At 35.7% G+C, this 27826-nt stretch overlaps 1 protein-coding gene across 15 annotated transcripts in view; it reads left to right on the plus strand.

Moving 5' to 3' along the window:
* NLGN1 (neuroligin 1) overlaps nt 1-27826 on the plus strand; it is an 829283-nt gene that overhangs the window by 433018 nt on the left and 368439 nt on the right. The gene's annotated exons all lie outside the window — the stretch shown is intronic.

Raw genomic sequence — 27826 nt, forward strand, 5'->3', positions numbered from 1 at the left:
GGGCACATTCAAGGGACAGGCCTGTGGGATGGAGTCTCACAAGACCATCAGAGAAATTCATGCCAATTGCCTATACTAGGCAACATGGACATAAATGGCCATCCAGAGCCTATTAGACATCTTCTTGGAGTGGAAAAGTTTTTATCATATAGATTTATATTTCTTTCTCTATAGTTCAGTCACAGTACATGATTAATGAACTTAATGCCATTTATCTGTTTTTGGTTTTTAATTAGACTATTGTAAAGTCAGAGACGACTTCATTATATGTCAAAATTGAAAATACATGCTTTAAATCTTGACAACATAAAAATAATAATAAGTATAAAGTAACATAAGTTGGATGGTGGAAAAGGGATGAGAGTTTGAAAGAAAAGTGACTATTTGCTCTTGTCTTTCATACTGTAAATGATGTTATTTTGGCAAAAAAAGAAAAATGGATAAAAGTAAATAAATGTTAAATCCCCTATGACAATCACTAGAATTTTTTTTAAAATAGTGATAGAACAAAAGAAATAACAGAATCTAGAGTTGGGAGATAGAGAGGAGGGGAGATGAAGATAGAGAGGAGGGGAGAATTTAATCTCCTAAATTTCTTATTTTTCATACTGGTAAATTAATAGATATTGTTAGGAGTCGGTAATTCCAGTAATTGGCATATATGTTTGTGTATATACAACGATGATAATTTAACTATACAATTATAATAGTTATACAACTGTAATAATTATTATTTTTAACAAATAATAAAAATGAAAATGATTGCTAACAGAACAATTAAAAATTGAAACTTTTGCATAGTAGACATGAGGAACTGGAGTGTGTGTGTATGTGTTTCTGAACTTCTAATTTTATATCTCTCTGTGGTTGAAAATATTTAATCATGAGCATCACATCCTGTATTCAGGCAAAGAAACACTTTTTAGATAAATTATTAGCTATGTCTGTATATATTGATATAGAAAGAAGACTGTAATATGTTTATAAGTAAATAAAAACATGGTATGTATAATTGTATGTATTGCATATTCTGAGAAACACTTTTTAGATAAATTATTAGCTATGTCTGTATATATTGATATAGAAAGAAGACTGTAATATGTTTATAAGTAAATAAAAACATGATATGTATAATTGTATGTATTGCATATTCTGAGTATTTAAAAGTGGTATAGGTACGTATACAATTTGTATTAATCAATGCATGGAAAATATCCAAAAAGAAACACACCAACCTAATAATAGGGACTATTTGTGTAGTTTTATTTTGTATTCCATTGTAGTGCTTATATAAATTTTTCACAACTACAGTGCATTGATTATACAATAAAATTTTAATAGTAAAAAAATTAATATTCTAGATGACATAGATGGCAGGATATCTAACAACCTAATTTACTCTGAATCTCCAACATTCAGGTTTTCAACTCTGTGGCTACAGGAATTCTCGGTGCCTTATTCACTGCTCTGATCCCTATAGCCCACCCAAGTTAGTCCCTACCCCATAACAGAAACTCCTTAAATATTTCTGGAGTTAACTAATAAGTGTAATGAGAGTGCTTAATGTAATATGTGACATATGGTAGGTATGCAATAGGAAATCTCTTGATTTGTTAAATAGTCTATATGAACCGATAAGAATTAGTAGCTTTTAGTATTTAAAATTGAAAATCATTCAGATAGCAATGTGAGTGATGGCTGATGGAAAACCTTATTTTTTCTATTATTTTTCTATCTATAGCTGTTAAATTATCTATTTGTACACACGTTCCATTTTTTTAATTGAAAAACTGTAAAAACGTTAACTCCAGATTGTTTTGGCTCAAGATTAAAAACATTCTCATTTGCGCCTTTAGATATCTCTCAATGGCATAGACCTGCCTGTCTTTATGGTTCATATTTAGTCCAGACTTCTCCAAAATGGATAATACATTTCCTAAAGCTTCTTCATCATCATCCGTCATATCAGCAAAGCAGCAGTAGAAATCTTTGCTTACTCCTAGGTTTCAGAATTCTAATAAGCAGAGTGACACTTCTTTTCCTAAGTCCTATCTGGTTGAGTACAGGAGTATATAATGGCATTTACTTCCTCAATTAATTTGATTGTGAGTATGCTAGAATTTGTGTCAATGAAGTCATTCTGAATGTCTTTAATAGACAATAAACCTCAGTCATGACTAGAGTGAGGAAAAAGGAGAATGTACACATGGGCTAATTTGATGACTATGTAACTCACATTTAAACAAGCTATTGAACCCTCTATTATTGGATTGGCAACTTTATCTATACCAAATAAAATGGTTAAATTTTTTCTTTTTGATCATTATTTTTTCCGTTTGAGACAGATCGTTATCATAATGCTTCCAATGAGTTTCCCTTTCCTTTCAGGGTCTAGACTAAAGCTAAAAGTAAAATTCAAGATGGTGGAGCTCGTTCCCTGCTCTGACTTAGCTTTATACAAATCAGTTATATTACGGGCAGGACTGGCCCCCCACAGAATGATGAGACGGTAAGATGGAAACCTCAGAAGATGAGGTCTGGAAGTCCTTAGGCAGAAGAGAACTCAGTCAGTTGTCACTGAGACTTCATCTGCTGTAAATGAAGGGAAAGTGATCAGTCTTTTACAACCGACATAATTAATTCTTCCTTCAAACCCAAATTACAGCCTGACATAGCTGCTTCTGATATTTAGATGATGGTGGTGAGAGGAAAATTGGAAGAGTAACGATCTGTCTCAAATGGAAAAATGATGACCAGAAAGGAAAGATTTAACAATTTTCTTTGGTACAAATAAAATTGTCAATCCAATAATAGAGTGTTGAATAGCTTGTTTAAATGCAAGAATTTAGAATAGTACTCATGAAATATGATATTATATTCCTTAGTTTCACAAGCATAATATGACAGGAAAAATAACCTCTTGTCTCCATTTTAGAAATGAGATATAAGTAACATATTATAAATTTGTCCTAGTTCACAAATGTGACAGCTAATAGATGTACATATTGGCAATTTGCTTAGTAGATTATCATTTACTGTCACTTTTTAAATTAGAATGTGATCTTCCATTGTCTGTAATCTATTTACATCATGGATGACAAATTTCTTTCCCTTAAGCAAAATCTTTATTTATCATCAGGCAATTTTACCAAAACTGTTACATGAAGGAGGAAACCATAATAAGAATCATTTAACTTTTGAATTTTCAGACTACTTGGCATCTTGAAAAAAATAATGAAAAATATTTTAATTTTAATGACTGATATTTGCTCATTTGCCTTCCCCCCAAATTCGTATTTTTTCTGTTTACCTTAAATATGTAATTATTTTGCCATTAATTTTGTAACTGCGCCATGAAAAATCAAGTAGACTTAGGCTTTGTTTACGTATACAACTGAAACTTAAGTGCAAGGCGTAGTTAAATATTTCTAGTCAGTTCTGAAGGCAAGAGTCGCTGCCATGATTTTAACACTGGCATATACATCTCTTTAAGCCATGAAGAGGCTGTTAAAGCAAACTTCTATTGGTAAGAAGGTTTTATTTGTAAAGGAACTCTGGGAATGTAGGTTGTGGAGGAGAGAGATGGAAAAAGGAAAGTGATAGAGGCCGAACTGCCTTTTGGAGAGAAAAATCACACGGTTTTGACTGGATATGTGATACCTTTCCATCAGCTTCTCTTGGGAGTATAACAGAAACTATATACAGATGATGTTTACGTAATGAAACTTCGTTTAAATTATTTCTGATTCAACTGGCAATTTAATGGTATAATTAGCCGGTACTCATTCCAGAGTATGATTATGAGGTCGGTATGATATTTGTCCAAAGTGAATGCTATTCCATATTAAGTGACATCTTTGGCTTTATTCTAGAGACTTAGTATGAAGTAAATATAACCTCAGTTGTGTTAATTGTTCACTTTTATTCCTCATATTTATTTCATTTAGTCCATTTTAAAAAAGTCTCCTCAATTTTGAACTCTTCTTCAGCCCTTTAATCTCCTAATGTCTTAAAATCAAGATGTATTATGTGAACATATATACTGTTGTTTCAGTGTCTGAGGGAAAGATACTTCCTAACCCCCAAAATGCTCCAACTTCAATGACTGTGCTTAGTTCTTATGCATACATCTTTAATAGCCAACATTTTTTGGATGTATTATGTACCAGGAACCATTCCAAGAGCTTTACATGTACTAAGTAGTTTATTCCTGAGTATATCCCTATTAGAGAAGTACTATTATATTTGCAAGCTCACAGATAAAAACCTGAGACACAGAATGATGAAGAAACTTGATCATGGTAACCCAGCTAGAGAGTGGAACAGTTGAGGTTTAAATTCAGGTAACTTGACTCCAGAAACATTGCCTTGAATCTTAAACATGGAGCTTTGATATTTTAAAATGCAGATGCCTCTGGGAAGACTGACCTTAAATGTGGTTATTAGACATTATTTATGCTTCCAAACTAATGACATGAAAGAAGGCTTTGATAGTCATAAATTTGACACTGGAAGAGAGATGACTCTTTGGGGAGGAAACGTAACAAAAAACTGAGGTGCTAAAATCTTAGAAACATGAGACCCTTACTTCACAATTTCAATTAGAAAAATGTGTAAGAGCTGTCCTAGGCTGTTAGCCACGTGGGCCTGGAGTCTGAGAAACAAGGGGTGGCAGGCTCCTTCTTCAGCTGACAAGTTCAACAGCAATAGTCTCACCCGGTGTAGAGAGCCCCCTGGGGAACCAGATCCTTATGACCGCAAATGCTTCTTGCCCTTCAGCTGGGCATCTGTTCTTTCATCAGCGTAATTTTGTAGTTTGGGAGGATCTGTTTGCAAGAATATCTTTGCGGAGTGCTCCTCAAGCAAGTAATAAGGCAGATCATTACTTTAAGAATTCTCATAGTAGGGGCTAGCATTTGAAAACAGTAATGACAACAATTAGATAGATAATAATAATTTTTCTACATTATATAACTGATAGGAGCTAATGTATGTTTCTCTGTATATTAATAAATGAATGAATGAACTAATGAAAGAATTAATAAATGAATAGTTAATGAGAGAGAGAGGGAGTATAATGATGCTTTGTTGAGAAATTGGTCACGTGTTTGCTGTCATCTATTATGAGCAAATTGACAGCTGACTTACATAAACTTGATTTTAGATTCTCAACTACGTTTTGGTCAGTATCAAATTTGATACCTCAGCAGCATCCAAATGATTTGTGGGTTTTAGATAAAAAGGAATCTCATGGAAGATGTTGTCTCTGTGTTAAACACAGTCACTGAAGAGACCACTTTTTCAATAAGGCCATGTTTTCTTATTTAAGAATATTCATTAGGTTGGCAGTGGGGATTTACCTAGTGGTGGTGTTAGTTATATAGTACTCTTTTGGGGATAGTCATCCTCCTGTGCTTAGACATAATAGAGTTTAAATTATTCCAGAAAGATGTGCAACATTTCTAATGTCTTTATAGGGAGAGTAAAATCCCCTTTATGGAGAAGGGTAAAAATGGAGAAGAGCTAAACCTTTGAAAATCGCACTATTCCTAACTGTACGTTTTGAATGCTTACGGCTCTTTTAGGCACAGTGCTATCTTCCAGCTGTACAGTCTATCTGTACCGCTAGAAAGATCTGAGCAGCACATTAAGGATCATTTTGTGATCAATTAAGCACTCTTGAAAGTGATTTGTATAGAAATGTCAAATAAAATTTAAAATGCAACCCTCTCCTGACCAAAATCTACAGAGATGATATCAGATCGAAGCACAGCAATTGTCTCTGCTGAATTTAATTTCAACCAATCAACAAATGTGTTTGCTGGGTTGAATCAGAAAGTAGAGGCGATCTTGGCCAATAGCTTGAGTTCATACATCTAGCAAGTAGGCTGTATTAGATGAAAAACGTGCGTTTGTCTGCATTTGCTAATTTAGAATTCTTTTCACAAGGTTAATGACACTACCAATTTACGTCGCTTATAGGATGGTCTTGACTTTTGTCTATCTTTCACCAAGAAATTGATTTTTATGGTAATTTACATAGTGAGTAATTCTTTGTCAAATATAAATATTTATATATATTATAATATTAATTATAAATATAAATTAATTAATTATAAATTTATATATTGTATATAAATTTATATTATAAATAAATATAAATTAAAATTTATACATTGATTTTATAAATATAAATATTAAACAGAAGTTAAACAAACTATACCAGTTTTTAAAGAAACATGCAATCTAGACATATTCTCCTACCTCAGGTCTTGTTAGTAAATTAAAATATTATTTAATATTAATTATTAGACAACTTCTGATAATGAAAATTGTGAACAAATGTGGTTTATCATCATTATGAGGTGGTGGTTGGGAGGATACTTTAATTACTCTTTCAATTGTAATGACGTAGGTATATTTAACACCTAGATAAATCACCTGAAGAGGCTGGGTGATGGGAACATGTGATAGGTTGAGAAATTTCAAATTCAGTTACTAAGAATACAAAGATATATGTATGTATATATTTTTTTCAAAGTGGGGTAGATCACTGATTCATTTGTTTGAACTGAGAGTTGGGCTTGCTTTAGCTGTATAAACTATAGCCCTGGAGAATATACTGATGTGGCTTATTGCCATTAAAAAAGTTACTTGCTGTCCAAAAGCCTTAAGCCCTCTATGGACAATAGCCCGAATCTTCTACATATTTTAGCATTATAATGTGGCTTGTAAAACTGTAACTTTCTAATATTTCCCAGTTACATTTGTAAGCGCGGTCCAGTTCGTATACAGGCTTTCTATTCTCATCAATGATGGGTTAAGGGTCAGTAAAAGTGCAGAATCTGGAAAGTCCCGAATTTTTCAGCGGTTACAGAATCCTATTGGTCCAATTACTGAGTGGAAGGAGAAGTAAGTGAAGTGAGTGAGCATGGGCACTAGAGAAGGTGGATATGAGAATCTACAGGGATGGATGACCGAGAGGTTAAGGAAAGATATTGAAGGCAGCAATATTTAATTGTTTTATCTATATATGTGCAATCAACAACTATGTCTACATCAACATTATTCAGAGGCTTAAAAATATTGTCTTTTAGCTACCCAGAGATTCTGATATGTATAGCATGATACAGAGTTTACTTGGATTGTTGTTTTCAAATAATTAGAAGATACTGAATCACAAAGTAAAATTACATCGACCACTATTCACTTGTTAAAGATTAAAAGGCACTCGGACATCTTGTGTCCCTTGTAGTTCTGGTTTCCACCTCTTTGAGTGAGAGTAAAATGATTCCAGTTGTGACAAAGGGAAGGATTCAACCAAAAATCAGGCAAGACTGCTTAGAAATTTTACATAAAGAAAGTCTAGAGAAGTGGCTCTCAAACTTCACCAGGCGTATCAAACATTGGTAAAAATGTGGACTTACTAAGGCCCTATTGCCAAAGAAACCGACTTAGTAGTTCTGCTGGGACACAACAAGTGCATTTTAACAAGCATCTTGGGTGATCTAAGGCAAGTGTTCCATTGACCATATTTTGAGGTGGTTCAGTCTCTGGGCTTAAACTCATAATATTTGTGTGAGGTGTTTGGAAAGTAGGAAGAGAGAAAAGGAGGAAAGAGTAAAAGAGAGAAAGAAACAAGGGGCAAGGGAGAGACACAGAGAGAGAGAATAGGAAGAAAGCAAAGAGAAAAAGAAAAGAAAAACTTTGGAAACACCCTGAGTTGGACTGAAAGGCAAAAGTTATCAGTTGATTCTCAAAGAGCATGAGATACTGTCTCTTCTCCACTTAAATGTCATTTTTCACATTTTTGAGTATGTTTTTACTGAGTGATATTTCAGACTTAGGGAACATAGCAATAGATCAGAAAAAGTTAATTCCAACTGCAGAGGATATCATTTGGCTGCACCACTATTTTTTTTAAGTGCAGATAAATGGTGACTAGCATTAAATCCGAACTTTGTAGTTTAAATGGCAGAATCATGCACTGCTATTGAAATTGCTATCAGATTCAGGAAGAAATAAAAGTAAATCATTTCAGTTAGTGATTGCTCATATTTGGTAAAATGAGCTATTTTTCTTAATATAGACTTGAATATGTACCCTTAAAACTAGTTCTACATATAAAAATGCTACTAAAGAAAATCCATAAATTTAATGAAAATGGTAAGTATCTTTAACTGTGAGAAGATCATATTTAGGATTGCATATGTACGCTAACTAATGGCCTGTGGAAAAGGTTGTTTGGTTTTATTCCCTGGACACCAGAATCCTGTAATTTTTTATTGTAAAAAAAATGAAGTTTCTCTTAAAATCCATACCCAGAATCTACACTTAAGAGGATAGTCTGTCTATTTTTTAAATAGGAAATGAGTGAAAATATCTGTCCATAGGAAGCCATGTTTGCTGGTAGTCAGTAACCTAACCTGACCACATCGGTGGGAACACTGGCTCCTTGGTGTGGGAGAAGCAGCCCTCACATCAGCACAAGAGAGAACATTTCCTTCCATTTCTACCCCCTATTTTTTTAATGGCTCTATGGAATTAAAAAATATATATACATATATACACATATTGCATAAAATATATATTATTTTACATACATATATTGCATATACATAAAATATATATATATACACACACACATATTGCAAACGAGGCTCTAATTCATTGTCTCTTTGGAGTTTCTGTTGCTGTTTGCATCAGATGCTCAACGGAGGACAAATTACAATTTCAGTCTGTATGGAAAATTCCAGCAGGCAGAGGCATCTGATTCAGAGAAATCGAGGACAATTTGAAAGAAAGTCTTTTATTCGAGACATGGCTGACTTCGTTGCTAGTTGTGATGTTCAGCAATAGATCCAGAGGCTGGAAGAGAGGAAGTGCTGACCGGTGCAAATGCATTTCAGCGTGTGGAGCCTGCTAGATTATCAGAAAGTCGGTTCAGAGCTGGTCCTCCACGTTTTAGCAGAGATCCTTACTTTTGTATCAAATAACTGTACGAATTTGGATTCACATTACCGCGTGTCTCTTCAGACCTGTTATTAAGTTGCATAATTATATTTTGCTATTATTTTTCTTATATAAGATCTGAGTTTTTAGGTAAATTTATTTACATATATCTAACCATTGCATTGAAAACCAAAAACTATAAATTCTGTGAAATTAGAGACCACATTTTCACAAAAACCCAGTAAAGTATATCTCACCTAGTTGGTGACAATATGTTGAATGAATGAATACTTGCTTAGTTTGAGGTAGCTTGGGAAATTAAAAAGAGCTAAAAACATAAGACCCAGAAGCTGATATTAGATGACAAAATTTAGTGCTCAGTTTACCTCAGAGTTCACTGATAGTTCCAGCAAAAGGGGAACTGGTTTGGTTTTGCTCTGACTGTTTAATAAAAGGAGCACCCAGGATGAGAGATTTATGTGGTTCTGAATTTAAGAATGTATCAAACTGGAATATAGTTGGAAATAGATACCTCTTTTGTTTTTTGGTCAGGCACATTGGGCCTGAGCTAATATCTGTAGCCAATCCTCCCCTTTTTGCTTGAGGAAGATTGTTGTTGAGCTAACATCTGTGACAATCTTCCTCTGTTTTATATGTGGGACACCACCACAGCATGGCTTGACAAGCGATGTGTAAGTCTGCACCCAGGATGTGAATGGACAAACCCTAGGCTGATGAAGTGGAGTGTGGGAACTTAACCACTATGCCACCAGGATGGCCCAGAGGAAATATATAGCTTTCTGAAAGGGACAGAAACAATCTTCAAGTTTCTTATATTAGCTCTTGATGAAAAGGGAGAGTGTGAAATTAAATGTTTCCTCCTGAGGATTTTACATTAAGGAGCAACCAGAGGCAGAAAGATCTTCTTGATCTTCGTTTACCTACAACTTAGCAAAATGCCTGCGTATGACAGGATCTCAGTAAATGTTGCCGGAATTGAAATATCTCAATTGTAATTGAAAAGCAACTTGGAGATAGATCACTGGTTTTAGTTCTCCAAAAGATAGTATAGCCCTACTAGTAGTTAAACATATTTAATCCCTGAAACCCAGAACTGGTACAATAGGGCCATGTCTGGACCACAGTATCAGGACAAGCTCCTGCCTGGGTCAAGCCTACACGTTGCTGCTTTGTTACTTTTCGTCTGGTAGAAGAATGATCTAGATGGAGGCCATAGGAGTATGCTTTGCTGCCACAGGTAACATGTGAAATACCCAATCATTGACTTGATTCCATCAGGAACTTTTAGGACATTGTTTAGGATATAAAAATTTTTAAACTTAGTGACAAATAAAATATGAAATATTTATTATCCATAAGACCTTTCATTTTCAGACACTCATGCCAGTTAACTGGAGTGTATGAGAAATAAATTAGTGAATGGTACCTTTGGTTTATAGTTTAAATAAATGAAGACTGGTTGGATGATCTACCCTGAGGGGGTGAGAGGGTGTTAGGTACAGTGAGGTAGCTGGGTGACCGGACAGGAGAGTGTGGTCATGTAGGCAAGGACATTGGAAGTTGCCTCCTTCTCATGGACCAAGAGAGGGTGGGGTAGCCCAGGGAATCCCCTGGTCTATGCTAAACAGGCAGGAGGACAATTTGATTTGATTGATTGACCCACTAGCTGTTTAGTCTAAATTGAGCGTGTGGGCAACAGAAGGGTCTCTAACTCATCTCCAGTGGGGCCTGTGCTAGTCATACAGCGAATGGCGTTTAGCCTGCAGTGTAGTCTGAACTAAAAGGAAGCAAAAAATCTAGAATTGCAAATGGCTTCTCTATTATCTCTGCCATCTTCCCTTTATCTCTGAAGGCAGACAGAGCCTCTGGGAAAATGCCTACATGACCACTGGATTTGTCCAAGGATGTCTTGATAAAACAAAGTTTGTGTGTTTTTCTTCTTAAGGAAATTTGTTTTTCTGCCACTTCTACTGTAGAAAAGTCTTTTGAACTGGGTGTGTGTGCACGCGTGTGCATGTGCATGTGGGTGTACGTGTGTGTGTTTGCCCCCTGCAGCTCCTGAGTTCCCTGAGCCTAAATGGAGACTCCCTGCATGGATCCCCCTGTGTTTGCGATGAGACCGAGTGGCTTCAGGGCTCCCAGAATGACTGCCTTTCTTTCCCACTGAGGCCCTGCAGCTCGCTTCAAGGATTTTAGTGTTTGCTTTCTGTTTGGCTTCTCTAAATGTAAAGTTTTGAAGTAAGTTTTGAAGCTTACAGTCTCACTAATTATCTGTAGTTTATTTCTCTGCACAAAGGGCTTTCATTTGAATAATGTCTGGAACTTCCCCTCATCCTTTGGCAGCTTGTCTTTTATTCTTTATGACACAGGGAGACAGAGAGGATGTAAGAAAAATAGGTGAAAGAGGAGGTGAGCCAGACCTTAGAGTGTGATGACATGATGTCACCTACACCAAATTGCTGTGAAATGTCCCCGAAAGTGCCTAGCACATGAGGGAACTCAACAACTACTTGCTAAATGCAGGACTGCACGTATTACAAACTTTACAATATTGTACTTTTATGCTAAGAAGAGGCTTTAAAAATATTTTTTTCTAAGAATATAGTAAAAATTTTGACTATTCAAAGTTTTATCTATAAACATTAAAAGACGGAGCCGTTTATAATTCTAGATGATTCTTCTCCATATTTATATAGAACAAGAAATTATTTAAAGTTTTTGTTTTATTTCATTGCGAAATTTTTTTCTTGATGAAAGATACTTATAAATTTTACAAATGTTTTGAAGTAGTCTTTCCCTCAGATTAGAATGGCCTGGTCATCTGCAAAAGCTGGGTCTCTTTAAATTGTCGTCACCTGGTTTCAGACATGGTATTTTCTTCCTCTAGCGCACATCCTATATCTGGGATTGCAGACATGGACAGTAACTCTCTTATGATGTTGGACAGTGAAAAGACTTCCTGCCCTTATCGTTGGAGGGTGACTAGACTATGAGCCTTTCCCCCTTTTTTTTTTGAGGAAGATTAGCCCTGAGCTAACTACTGCCAGTCCTGCTCTTTTTGCTGAGGAAGCCTGGCCCTGAGCTAACATCCGTGCCCATCTTCCTCTACTTTAATGTGGGATGCCTACCATAGCATGGTGTGCCAAGCGGTGCCATGTCCACACCTGGGATCTGAACCAGCAAACCTCAGCCCACCGAGAAGCAGAACGTTTGCACTTAACCGCTGCGCCACTGGGCAGGCCCCTCAGCCTTTCCCTTTTGGAAGAGAGTCTTAACACTTTTTATGCCACAGATACCTGTGACAATCTGGTGAATCCTGCGGATCCCTTCTCGGAATAATGTTTTATATGCACAAAATAAAGTACATAAAATTATAAAGAAAACCATTGGCCAGCCCACTGGCATAATGGTTAAGTTCCCACGCTTCACTTCAGTAGCCCAGGGTTCGCAGGTTTGGATCCCGGCTGCGGACCTACACACTGTTTGTCAAGCCATGCTGTGGTGGCAGCCCATGTACAAAGTAGAGGAAGACTGGCACAGATGTTGGCTCAGCAACAATCTTCCTCAAGCAAAAAGAGGAAGATTTGCAACAGATGTTAGCTCACGGCCAATCTTCCTCACAAAAAAGAAAACAAAAGAAAAGAAAACTAATTATATGGAAATACAAAATATCAAAATATTCTTTAATTGAGATTAAAATTATCTGGGCATTCTTATTAACATAGTGAATAACAATATCTAGTAAGTAGGTCTAATAGCAACCATCGTTTCCAAGTAGTGGTGAGCATAAATAATATTTTGACATTTCTGTAACAATTATAACGTGATATGAAAATATCTGTGCTTTCTGCTGATGACAAAGTCACAAGGACTGCTATGCCTACTGTGGCTTATTGCCTGTGTTCAAAATGGAACACAATACAAAATTTCTGTTAGAGTTTAGTGGTGATAGACATGTAATATTTTTTCCTTGTCTAAGTTCACAGACTGAAGTTGTGAACTCCTGTCACAGAGCAATAATAATAGCATGATCTCCACTGTACAAAAAGGTACGAATTTGAGATTACCTAATAGGATGTGCATTTTGAGTAATAGATTTGCACAGATCTATCCCATCTCTTGATCATTCCCTTTTGTGACTCGCAGCGTGTTTTTGAAAGGTAGTGGAAAGGAGGGAGCAATCTGATTATAGATAGAGAAAACCTAACCCAAGCCCTAAGACCGTTGCCCTTTTTGTATATGTGGCCTATATTTTTATAGAATTATGCTTTCAGTAGGTTTTATAACGTTAAACAGGATAGAGTCCCTAGATGTAAGGACATTTCTACCTCTCTCAAATTTTAACAAGAGTTCAGTGTTTCAGTTGAACATTTATCTAATCTAATGACAGACTTTTATTTTCATGTGATTAGCAAGCAGAACCTCAGATAGGACTTTGTAAATGAAAACTAACTACCCGCTAAGAATTTAGGAGATGCTTACAAAGAGTTTGGTGCAGGTCAGGCTGGGGTAGATAAGAGTTTTTAAAGTTTAACACGTGCTTTAAAAGCCTCTCTCATGGATTAAAAAATCCTTGAGAAAATTTTAAAATTGAAGATGGCAATTGATAGTGTGATAACATTCTAAGTATAGTAACAGTGATAAAGAGCTGAAAAACCAAATTGATTCCTCTGGAAGGCAGGAATATATCAGGAAATGTCAAGCTGGTAGGGGTTCTTAGAGGAAACAAGATGTATAATTTTTGAACAGTAGGTTATGACGACTGTGGAAGTGCATCTTTTCGACAAAGCATTTGTGGTGGTTGTACATGAGAACAGGTTCAATCACTTTCACAAAATACTTTTCCTCTTCATAACTCAATCACCGAACATTAGTATCTCCTAGTTTAAAACATTTGTGAGCTTTCATTTTATTTAAAAAATTTAGCAAGAATTAATTAATTCCTCGTAATTAAAATAATGTTCAGAGGTTTGTTTGTTTGCATGCATCAAATTGAAACAACACATTTCAGTTTAGAATAATTAATGAAGAGACTAAAATTAAACAATAATTGGAGAAGTTGGTTTACATTGCTGTGAAAGGAATATGGAGGATTGCTAAAAATAGTATGACTTTAAAAGCTATTATATGATTCCAGAGCTGGGGCAGGAAAACATAAGATAAGCCTGGGGCATCTTGTGTTGCCAGAAAATAAAAATTGCTAAAAAGAAAAAAAAAAAAATAGGGCATATCCAAGAGGCATAGTAGCTGACTTGAAAGAGCTCCCAGTGGCCAAAGTTAGAATAACTTAAACAACAAAATAAATAGCATAAATAAAATACATAAAATAAATGAACAAATAAATAATTTTTTAGATTATACCCCAAACCTAAAATAAATATCTATGAACCCATACTGGCACAGATACATAAGTGGATAAATACATGAATGGGGTCGAAGTGATAACTCTTCCTACAGAAGACTTCCAGTGAATAGATATTGAATGAAGAAATAGGACAAACACCTTTAAAACCTGAAAGTAATAATTGCTTTAGTCAAGATCCACTGACAGATGCTGGAATTGGTGAGTAAAAGTTTAAACAGAAACTGGATATTTGCATAGTCTCAAAGTATCCCCCTCCCCAAATGTGTAATTGCAAAGGCAAAAATAATAGCATTACAAGAATCCTGACAGACACTACATCCCATGTGATCAACAATAATGTGTTTCAATATGATGCTCTGAGAAGGGCACATCACCTCTCTGGTATTTTTCCCAATAATACATAAACTCAATCTAATCATAAGACAACATTGTACAGACCCAAATCGTGGGTCAGTCTAGTAACTGACCATTACTCTTTAAAAGGTCAAGGTCATAAAAGACAAGCAAAGACTGAGGAAATGTCAGAGATTGGAAGAGACTAAAGAGATGTGGTAACTAAATGTAATGCAGGGTTCTAGATTGGATCCTGGAAGAGACAAAAATGTTAGTAAAAATAATTGGAGAAACTTGAATAAGTTCTGTACTTTAGTTAATAGTAGGACACCCATGTTAATTTCTTAGGTTTTTTTTTTTTTGAGGAAGATTAGCCCTGAGCTAACATCTGCTGCCAATCTTCCTCTTTTTGCTGAGGAAGACTGGCCCTGAGCCAATACCTGTGCCCATCTTCCTCTACTTTATATGTGGGACGCCTGCCACAGCATGGCTTAATAAGCGGTGCCATGTCCACACCAGGGATCCGAACCGGCGAACCACGGGCCACCAAAGCAGAGCATGCAAACTTAATCACTACACTGCCAGGCGGGCCCCCTGAGGTCACACTTCTTGTTAATAGTGGAGATGGGACTTTAACACAGGATTTTAACTCTAGACTATATACTTCTAACGACTGTTTAACAATCTCCAAGATAAATGGATAAGTGACTTACCTGTGAGCGATACAGTTACCATAATGATGTTAGCTTTCCTTTAAACGCCTTGGGAATTTATTTCAGAGATTGAAGCACACCCTTTGGAACATGCTGTACGTTAGCAAATGTTTGTCCTTTGAGGATGTTTTTGATCTTTAAAAGTTACTTAGGGCCAAGTAAGCTAGGTAGCTTGAGATAAAAATAAGATGTGGTTGTATAGTAATGACTGGCAATCTTTCCTCTTATATGGGGTTTTATTTTTAAATTTTAAAGAAAAGGTTTTAATCACCTTACTATGTTAAAATACACAACACGTATACACTGTTTTGCAACCTGCTTTTTCTTTTCTTTTCTTTACTTTTTTATTGAGGTCACAGAGGTTTATAACACTGGAGAAATTTCAAGTGTACATCATTATATTTTGACTTCTGTATAGACTGCATCATGTTCAACGACCTGCTTTTTCATTAAACATTATACCATGAATACCTTTCCTTAGTTATAAATACTCATCTGTAGCACTTTTAACGTGTAAAACATTTTGTTCTATGAATATCTCAGACTTCATATAATGAAGTGTCTGTGTTTGGATGTTTGGTTTTATTTTTTCAGAAATAGTAGCGCTATGAAGATCTTTGTATATACATTCTTGTATCATTTTGTATTTATACTCTTATGCTTTTATCCTTATTTTGTCTTACTCATTCATTCAAATATATTTGTTTATTTTTACCCACCAGGTGCCAGGCACTGTTCTAGGTGCTAGAGATACGGCAGACAACAAAACAAGTTATCCTTTGCCCTTAAGGATCTCATATTCTTTAGGATAAATTCCTGGAAATGGAATTGCTGAGTCAATAGTTATATACATTTTTACATATTTTGACCCATTTGCCACATTGTTGCCTGAAGAAGTTGTGACAGTTTGTGGGCCCTTCAGAAGTGTTTTAGAGAGTGCTGGCAAACTGATTCTTCAACATTTTCTCTCTGCTCCTGAGACTAGATCATTTCTGTTGATCTGGCTTCAAGTTCGCTGAGTCTTCTGCTGTCTCCAGTCTAATGTTAACACTATCTAGTGAAATTTGACTTCACATATTATATTTTTCTGTTCTAAATCTCATTTTTTGATAGTTTCCATTTCTCAGTTGATATGCCTTATTATTGCATTAACACTGAGCATAATTTCCTTACATCCTTGAGCATAGTTAGAATAGCTGTTTAAAATCCTTGTATACTCATTCCAACATCTGGGTCACTTTAGAATCAGTCTTCATTTGTTGTTTGTTTATTGTGGATGGATCATGTTTTCCTATTTCTTTGAATGTAATTTAGATTATATCATGGACATCATGAAAGCACCCTGTTGAGACTGTAGATTCAGTTACGTTCTTCCAAAGGTGTGCATGTCTCCTTCTAGAATCTGCCTGTTTTTGATTCTTGTCCAGTGTCTTCAGATAGTTTTGTGTATTTTCCAGAATTTATAATTGTCATCTTTGGGACAGTTGGTCCAATAGGAGCTACTTGGCCATGACCAGGAACATAATTCTACATAAACTAATTCCTGAAAGCATTTCTCAAGTGTATGTTAAAAAGCTTTGACTGTCATAGTGTTATTTTGCAGACAGACCATTACTGGACATATAACTGCTATGGACTTTGTTAAAATTTTATTACTTTGTAGCTATTTCCTATAGGTAGATGTATTTTTTCTTTCTCATTTTTAAACCTATTAATGTACTTGATAATCCAAAGAGGTTTTCTTTCTCATGAACTTAGAACAACATTAAAAAATAGTAAATTTACATTGCCTTTGCAAGGAATTCTCTGCTCTATAATTGAAAAGAATTCTCTGGAGGAGATAGGACTATAAATAGATTTTAAAAAATTAAAACACAGGGAGGGCCAATGTAGTGGTTAAGTTTGTCATACTTTGCCTTGGCAGCCCAGGTTCACAGATGTACAACGCTCATCAGCCATGCTATGGCAGCAACCCACATACAAAGTAGAAGAAAAGTGGCACAGATGTTAGGTCAGGGCTAATCTTCCTCAAGCAAAAGAAGAGGAAGATTGCCAACAGATGTCAGCTCAGGGCAACTCTTCCTCAGCAAAAAATAAAAAATAAATTAGAAATAAGGCAGAAAAATAAGATAGAAGGGCTCAAATACAATTTACAACTTTATTTCCTAGAGCCTAATTTCTATTTCTAGACATGCTGAAACCACCTCCTATCTTAAAGTTTCATCCTTATGTTCTATTTGTAACGAGGCACAGTAGAATATAGATGGCTTCAGATTTATGGCATGCCCTCCATCTGTTCATAGTGATCTTCAAGTAAGTAGAATAAATATAACACTTTCTGTACTATCTGCTAATACACTGTTAACAGTGAGTGATGGGAAGTACTGATTTAGGTTACTTAATAAGGACCTGCATACTTTGGAATTAGATGAAGTTTTTACACCCACACATGCCCATAGTACACAGAGGAAACTAAAAGGAAATCCCCTCCATATGCATAAACTTAGGACCCTTGACGCTACCTATAACTGTACACTTATTTTTATCTCATACAAATTAAAATCAGATGAACACATAAATAATCTACCAATACAGTAAGATTCAGCTAAACTGTCACAATTTTCATGGATTCCAAGGATCTTCATTGAGGAATCTAGCAAATATTAATGTTTTACTCTAAAATTATGTTGTACATTTTCCCTGCCCTAAATCGGGTTGTTTAATGTAGTCTTTGTAATCAACTCCCCGCACAATTTAGAACAATACTCATATACTGTATCCTGGTACTTTTTCATGAATACATTATATCTGTCCAGCTCATTTGAAGCACTTTATAGAAATTAAACTCAAAGCACTTGTGCTAGATACAGTAGATGATTGAAAAGTGAAAAGAATGGCTAAGTCATTTATTGTCACTCCCACATTAACTTAAAGGCAAGGGAAACAATTTAAGACAGACTTAAAACTCAAATACTTAGAACAGGAAGTTCTGTATGATTAATCTGGAAATATATCCTGTTACATATAGGAATTTGACATATGTATTATACTAAATATATGATAGATAAGCATTAGAAATCATTAGTAAAGAACAGTCATCCAATAAGTGGTTAAGGGATAATTATAAAAAGGAAATAAAATCTATCAAGTCACCACTATCAATTCGCTAAATGTTCAGTTAAACAATTGAATATTTTTAAACTACTGAACATCAAAACTCAGGAAACAGAGAAAACACAGGGAAAAGACTGCAAGGAAGAAAGAATTTAAAATGGTCTGAGACATCATTTTCAGCAAATATTAAAAGCAATACAAATCTTTATTACCCAAATCATTCATAAATACTGAAAAGATATTAAAACAGAAGATAAATGGACAAAAACATGAAGTGATCATCATGAAAAAATACAATTAATAAATCTATAAAAGTATTTCACCATTTTTGTATTCCAAGAAATGTAAATCAAGGGGCCAGCTGGGTAGCATAACGGTTAAGTTTGCACACTCTGCTTCAGTGGCCCAGGGTTTGCAGGTTCGGATCCCAGGTACAGACCTACACACTGCTCATCAAGCCATCCTGCGCCAGCATCCCACATATAAAATAGAGGAAGATGGACACAGATGTTGGCCCAGGGACAATCTTACTCACCAAAAATAAAGAAATAAATAAATAAATCGAAATTGAAATGATATTAAAGATCTATTTCCAATCTCAAAATTAACAATCATTAAATAATAATAATACCTTTTATACTATCAGTTGTAATTTGGTAAAAATTCTTTAGAAAGTAATTTGAAATTTGTATCAAGAACCACATACATGATAATGTTATTTGTTGTTATTATTATTTCCTTTACAAAGAATGTTTTAATAGAAAGAATCCAAAATATGAGAAACTATTACATTATAGAGATGTTTGTTTTGGTGTTATTTAAGACAGAAGTATTCCACACCATCTAAAGACCCATCAGTAGAGAAATGTTTAGGTAAATTATGGTACATTCACACAGACTGTTACGCAGTCATTACAAATAATGGTCACTTGGACCCTATAAGTTGATGGCAACATGTTTATGGTATACTGCTAAAGGAAATATCGGCATATAAAATGTTAAAAACAGTATGATTATAGCCATGTAAAAGTATGACACTTATGAAAAAAAAAGGAAAGTAAATACTTCAAAACTGTAAGATTATCTGGAGTATGAAAAAGAGACCACCAGTAAGCTTTTTCCTTCTTCTACTCGTCAGATTGACTGTTACATGACTATTACTTTTTAAATGCAAAAATAAATGTTAAGGTATAAAAAAAGGAAAAAATGCACCATTAAAACTAGAAATACTCTAATGTGCATTCTACATTTTTAATAGTTTCGTCAATTTTACCAATTGCTATGTTTCTTTTTTGTGTAAACAAAGAGTATTCAACAGGAGGCAAGTGCGAGCCTCTCTCGGGTTCTCAGAACTTTTGTAGCTCTTAAATTATAAACATAAATTGTATAGGCAAACTGCATAGAAGGCAAAATATTTTCAAAGCAAAAATAATTGTAATACTGTGTTTACCAATAAAATCTAAAATATGGATAAGTGTAAAAATCAAAGTAACTGGCAAAATACTTCAGTTATATAAATGTGACCCTGGTGTTTCAACTCAGGAACTTTCTGGAAAAAAAGGAGCCTCCTGACTCCACAGGAAATATAATATGTGCGTGTCCACAGGCCACTGAAACCAAGAAAAATAACTGCCAATCCACCACATGCCTTTGCAATCAGACATTATGATTCCCCACATGCTAGAAAACAGACTAAATATAGAAGAGTTCAAGGCAAAATGGATTTAAAAAATATGGCTCTCTTATTTAAGATTTCACAGTTCATCGCAAGAAAAATATCTCTACACTTCTTTGTCACAGAATCAGTCTTGAGATGTTCAGCTTCCAGCATGTAAATCAGAATTTGAATAGTCAAAATTCATCATTGCCATTAATTATTTTTTTTTTGAGGAAGATTAGCCCTGAGCTAACTACTGCCAATTTTCGTCTTATTGCTGAGGAAGACTGGCCCTGAGCTAACATCCAGGCCCATCTTCCTCTCCTTTATATGTGGGATGCCTACCACAGCATGGCTTGCCAAGCGGTGTGCCATGTCCACACCCGGGATCTGAACCGGTGAACCCTGGGCCACCGAGAAGCAGAACGTTCGAACTTAACCACTGCACCACCAGGGCGGCCCGCCATTAATTTTTTTAAGGCATAATGTATTCATCTTATCTGAGACAATGTACATTTCCTTATAATCTTTAAACAATGTTTTTTTGAAAAGCTTGCCAACACCATTCAAGAGTGGAGACATATAACTTTCTTATTCTCAGGACTTGATCATGTTTAAGAAATTTTAAGCGACAGACTCTAGTTCTGTTTCTTGGATCACAATGGCTCTGGAAGCCTAAACAGTTCAGAATTCAGATCTCATAAATCTTTTCTCATTTGTTTTCTTGGCTTCTTTCACTATTGTAGCTAAACACTTGATCGTAAAGACAAAATCCAGTAGAGAGATGAACTTATCGTCTTTACTGATCGTGATAAAGTATATTTGGTAAATTTTGTCTAACATATCAAATAAATGTTTTATCTTTAGAATGGAAGAAGTCTTGAAAACTGTGGCCAATTCGCATTCCTCACTTCACTAAAATTTTGCAAACTTTGACTTGCCTGGGGCAGCAGCTAATTAGAGGCAGGGTTCTCACAGATGACCTAGGTCCCTCAGCTCCTATCCATACTCTATCCAATTATGTTGCTATAGAGGATAACTTTAATTCTAATTACCCACGGTTAGTTTTAAAACACAATCATTTTCTAAATATACTAGTGAGGCATTATTTTGCTTTCTAAAAATAACCAGCCCGGAAAGTGATGTTTCCAAGCTTTATCATTATTTTAATAACTGTTTTTTTAAATTACCAATCTGTATTTGTAAAAACTTCACTCAGAAGTTTCAAAAAACAAAAGCCACATTAAAAAAGCCACTAGCACCATCACAAAAATATTGTTTCTTTTCAAGGAAATAATTTATGAATTTTAATTAGAACTTTCTAAGTGACCTTTAACTGACATTCTGTGTTCCATTCTTTAAATAGCGCAGATATTTAGCATTGATAGGAAATGCTTATTGCAAATGACAGTGGAACATATTGGTATATGTGATCCCCATCCATGAGGCAGGGAATAAAGTCTTTGTGAATAACAATACCCCCTTTATTCTATTCCCAAGACTCTTAATTATAAGCATACGAAGCTCCCAGTCCAATAATAATTGATTTAATATTAGATATCCTAAAGCAAAATAAGATACTAAAGTGCCTCTGATCATCACAGATAAACTAACTAGCATCGAACATATTTTTGTGTTATGCTCATTTATGCTGATATATGCTAATCTTTTGAATATGTAATGAATGCATGTTCTATTATGACGTTTTATTAATGTGAATATTTGATTCCCTAGAACTTCTACCTAAAATAGTAGATTGGGGAAAGTTCATTGTGAAGTATGCTTTTTTCCCTATATTATTTATCTACATGATTTTTTTTTTAGATGTCGAAGAGGGCTTTAAGATTTTTAGGACTATTACAACTATGCAGTGTCCCAATTAAAACCAAGGCTCAGAGGCCCTCATTTTGTTGTCCTCTTTGTCATTTGCATATGGACTATTGACAGCTCACCATTTACAAGGAATGTGCAAAGACAGGGTTATTATGATTTAGTCGTTAATTAACTGCTTTGGCTGGAAATGTTCTGTTGTCAGGGTAGAATACTACATTTCAAACCAGCTGTGGAAATTTTTTGTTTGTATTCGCTATTTGCGTGTAGAATGATTTTGAAACTAAAATTGAAGGCTTCTAATTTTATGCAGAATGACAGCTATGTATTTCCATAAATGTATGAGCATTTTGATATGAAACTGTTATTTCACATCTGAAGTCATAATTGTTCTGTGTGAAAGTAGGCCATGGGAATGAATAATAATAATAATTTGCCTTTTTGAGATCATGGCAATAATAAGCATAATTTTCAGAGCTGCGTATAAGCAAAAGGAGCTTTGACTGTAGGCAGTATGTCAAGATGGTTATTGGAGGGAGGAGGATTGTGAATTGCTGACAGGTGGAGTACCCATCTTTGCAGCCATCTTACCTCTCTGCCTTTTTTTTCTGCATAAGTGTACCCTCTAGCCAGCTACCTGCCACTGCTTTACTGGAGACTATGACAAAGAGAGCAAAATAGAGGAATCCCAAAGGGTTAATAGCTTTTATCATAAAGCTCAGTGGCATGACCATTTACTTGTGACATGGCGTCTTTAAAGCAATCTGTTTCCCTTTAGAAGAATCCATTTCTTTGGGTTCTCAAGAAGTAAAAAGGTTTTTTGTTGTTGTTAAATGATGTTTTAAAATCCCATCCAACTTATGTTAAAGAAGGTAACTATGATGGTTGAGACTGAAAGACAGTGATACATGAAAAGGAATAAAAGAACACAGCAAACATAAGGTCTGGCAACAACCATGATAGTTGTTTGACTGCCAACAGCAGTAATAAGGACTGGTTGTACTGGTTGAGAAAACTGTTTAATTCAGATGCATCCAGTAAAACAGACATCCTTCAAAAGAGATACGGTGTATAAATTTATAGTTTAAAAATCACCATCTCCAATGCCGATCCTTAATGACTCACAAAAGAACATTTAAGTTCTTCAAACTCATGGACAGGAAAGGATGTGTCAAATTGTGGAAATCAGTCGAGATTTTGCCAAAAATAAAGGGCTTATTGTTTTTTGCATGTGTGAGTGTGCCTATGTCTGTGTGTTTGATTAGGTAGAATTACATGAGTTAATTTGGGCTCTGTAGAATTTTCTAGTGACCTAGTAATCACTTTCAGCTACCCCACTTAGCTCTGAAGGGTATACAGTAAGAATCTTCCATCAAAAGCCATTCTCTTTAAGATTCTCTATGTATTAACCTGGACTGTGAGAGGAAATCCCCTTACAAAAGTGATGGTACTAACATTTACACAGGGGACTGTCTTTCATGTGTTCAGACCATTATACTGACGCTCATTCCTGGGCCCTATCCCCTCAGTTGTTTTTTAGATAATGGTGCTAGGTTTGCTCATAACCACCCACACACTCTTGTCTAGTTGCTGGGTGGTCAACAGAAGGAATTTGTGAAAAGGCTGCCTGGATGGGAGCTGCAGCCTGTTCCTTTGGTACAGAAATTCTCCTCCATGCAAAATCTCACCAGCCTGTATGGGTGTTGCATTAGCATCATGCACAAAATGTTTAACTGCCTCATTCTTGAACCCTTTTCCCTGACCCCAAACGATTGCTTTCTGGAGATATAAATGCGTGAAAGGTGGTCATTTTTATAAACCTGGAGAAACACAAGGAGATAGCTTTGGAAGAAAATTGTTATTGCACTCTGATCTTGAAGGAAAATTGATTTATTATTATGAAATAACAAAGTACTCTTAAGGCTAAAACCTTTTTTGCCCTACTTCAACCTGAGGAAAAGGTTTACTTCCAAGTTATAAACCCATCCAAAGTGTGGCCTCTAATGGAAAATCTGAGAGCTCCTTCACACATGGCAATAGAAGCCACTGCACTAATAAAAGGCGTCATTAAAATATGGTCAGAATCTGTGTGCTACGGCAATTTTCAGCTACAAATTGAAAAAGAATTGGTTGCACCTGTAATGAGAGTTCAATTAAATGATATTGGGAAAAAACTAGAAGGAAATTAAATATTGAATCTTTCATCATTGAGTGTCTATCTTGAAGGGAATAATATGTGGACTGGAGAAGAGAGTCGTGGAGATCTGCAGACATGGCCTCTGCTCGTGTGTTCTTTACTGCTAGGTAGCTGTTTTCCAACCAAAGATTTCTCCCTCCATGTTTAGTTCTGTGATGAAATACGATGATACAAGACCATTTTCCACCCGACACAGAGATGTCAGAAGGGTTGACAGGTAATGCCAGCGAAGCACTATGAACTCTCTTAACAAAAGAGTAATATTGCACACTGCTTATTCCTTGAACTATTGATGAGGTGTAATGCCCTAAATAATCGAAAGTAGCAAATACGTTCCCTGATCTCCCAGCTCCCAGCTGGGAGCATTATGGATTAACAACAATATATCCCCAGATTCTCTTTAACTTGGTGTAGTATTTTCTTGGATTTTCAATTTATCTGAATAATCAGAAAATCATTTAAGAAATTTATGTAGCAAATGATTTTCAGGTCCTCTCAGAGTATTTCACTTGATCAAAGCACAACCTCAAAACAGTTTCTCTTTTTCATGTGTGTTCGGCCCCTTCCGCAGTACAACCCTCTTCCCCCATATACCTAGTTTGATCTTTATTTTTTTCCTCTAAAATTCCCAAATCCAATTTTTCCTAGCTGAATCCTTCACAAACCTTGAACAGTGGGGATGATTTACATCTGGCCAATGTCCAGGGCCATTTGCCAACCTTCTCAGCACAATCTGAAAACTTACCAGGACAATGGGTGGGAGTGGCCCCCACTGAGGGATCCTGGGGACTCTTCTCAGATCCAACATATTCAAATTTAAAAAGGTTGGGCCTTTCTAATACCAAGTGCTCAAGTGAAATCTAATTATACTATCCCTAAATAAACCCTCCAGTTCTGCCCTAATCAAGTCACAATAATGCCCATCATGCAGAAAAGACAAAATTGCTTCTAGCACACTTTCTCACACCTTGCAGTGAGTAATAAATACTTGATGAATGAATATGCAGGAAAGTGCACTAAATGGCAGAATGTATATTCTATAGCCAAGGTCAGAGCAATTACATTTTTGGAATCAGGCTTTGCAGGGAAGCAACAGTCACCTGAATCACTGTTCTCTTTAAGCTTCTAAATAGTTTTGTTTATCACAGAACTTGATACTTGAGAAAAATCATCTATTTTTATTCTATTAATATTTACGTTTTTAAAGTATATTTTACATCATTAAGACAATGAGTTTGTTAAACATATTTAAGTACATTTTTCAATTCCCTTATTTTTATGTATTTTCATATTATTTTCCTAGAAGTCTCCAGCTCACATCCTCCAATAGTTCCTGCTATCTCTCGTCTCTGTTTTCATTTTATGCAGCTTCTTTTTTCAGATATGTTATACCCTTTCTAAATGTGGGTTGGTCAGATGAAGGGTGGAAAAAAACATTATTAAGGTTGCCATATGTGTTTGGTATACATCATTTTCTTTAAATCTTCAGAATAGTACTGTTAGTAAACATTAGTAGCCCCAGTTTACAGATGAGAAAACTGAGTATCAAAAAGTGTATAACTTCCCACAGGCTAATAAGTGTCAGCACCAGGAAAAGACAAACAAAGGAAATGACAGTTAAGAAATGAGAAATAAGAGGGGATATTGAAGTAACATTTTTAACACTACAGATTGGAACACTTGCTGTGATTTCCAATTGCTGACATTTGTAGAGGTCCTACCAAGCTCTCTATCCCAATTATGGTGCAGGAGCCACGGGGCAGGGAAACATGAGGCAACAGAGGAAGGTGCCTGGAGCAGGTAGAGGGGATGGGGAAGGGAGGGGTGCCAAAGAGTTGCTGCCATAACCCGGCAGTTAGGTTTCAAGCTGACTCAGAAGATACATTGTCCTTGACAGCCATTGCAGTAGGTGGCGATATTGTACTACCTTGGAGATTCAAGAAAGCACTTTTTTTTTTCTTTTTTTAATCTATGAAGTTAATCTGTACTACAGCTATGTACTTCCCGGGTGCTTGCCTCTTGTATACTAGCTAGTTACATTAATTTTTGACCCAGTATAAGAATCAGACTGAAAACAGGTATCTCCCATCCACGTCTCTCTGGGAAATCAGACTCAGAAATTTGAGTCCTTTGGCTCTGCACCTAGATGACTCCTAGCACCTCAAACCCAACGTGTCCTAAATTGAATATATTTCCAACCTCAGGCTAATCATCTCTCTTTTCTGACTTTTCGTATTAGAGATACCCCCATCCACCCAGCTACCTAAGCCAGTAACCTGGGCATAAGCCTTGGAGAGGCAATGACACGGTGGTTAAGAGCATAGCTACTGTACTAAGTGGGTTCTGAGGTCAGTTGCTAGGGTTTAGAATTCTGCTCTGTTACTAACAGTGTGACTTTGAAAAGACTACTTTACCTCTTTAAGTGTCAGTTTTTCCATCGATAAAATGGATGTAATAATCACAACTTTTTCTTGATATTATTGTACAGGCTGCATGATATAATCTAAGTAATGTGCTTAATACAGTGACAGGCATATATTAAGACCCAGCAAAAATTAATTATGGTGATAACCATAATGATTAATGGCGATCCTTGACATTTTCCTCACTCATCCTTCATGTAAGATCACCAAATCTTGCACACTCTATGGACATTCAGATCTTCACCTTATGTCTATCACTTTGCCTTGGGCCCTAATTATTTTTGCATAGTCATTGTTGTATGGGCTCCTTACCTGTTTCTTTACTTCTTGCTTAACCCACCTCCATATGTCCTTTATGCTGCCCCAGAAGCATAAATATGACTTTGTTTTCCTCTGCTTAAAATTCTATAGCAGCTTGCCTATTGTTTATAAACCCCAAACTCCTTTTTATGTCATAGCAAGCCTTGCATGACATGGACCCTGAATATTTATCTAACAACATGCTGGGCCTCCTGCCGCTCACACCCTTTCTTCCCATTCATGCAGGATGTGAATAAGAAGAAGCCAAAGTCGTTTCACCTCTTCATGCCTTTACTTGTGCCCTTACTTCTGCCTGAAATGTCCTGACAATTTATCCAACTTTCAAACTTCTGTTCACTGTTTAAAATTCCTTGAAGCAACTCCACCTCCTCTTTCCTACCATTCTCAATCCTTCAAACTAAAGTTGGCTGCTTTCTCTTTTATGACAGGCTCGATTTGATAGGGACTTCCATTATAGCACTATCACAGGATATTGCCATAATAATCATGCAACAATATTAATAATTATGATGATGAAGATTATATAGCTAGTCTAGTCCTGCAGGATGCCAACATCTAGCACACCACCTAGCAGAAACCTGAGTGGAAGCCTTGGAGAACCAATGGAGCATATTGGCTTACCAAGAGGTAAAAGGAAGGCATATAAGCTAGTTGCCAAGCATAACTCATCTGCAGAGACTCCAGTTTATAGGAATGGAATAGTCCTTGGTAGCTGGCAAGTTTTCCAACCACCTGAGGTTGGAGAAGGAGTCTCCAAGTCATTCATTCTCCTGGGAAATTGTAGAAATCAACTCTTATTCTTCTTTGATCTTTATTAAAGATACACTCTCATAGATACTTCAGAGTTATATAGTATATTAATTTTTTTATTGCTGCCGTACAAATTACCGCAAACTTAGT

Source organism: Equus przewalskii, chromosome 18 (assembly GCF_037783145.1).
Source record: "Equus przewalskii isolate Varuska chromosome 18, EquPr2, whole genome shotgun sequence".
Classification (NCBI taxonomy): Eukaryota; Metazoa; Chordata; class Mammalia; order Perissodactyla; family Equidae; genus Equus; species Equus przewalskii.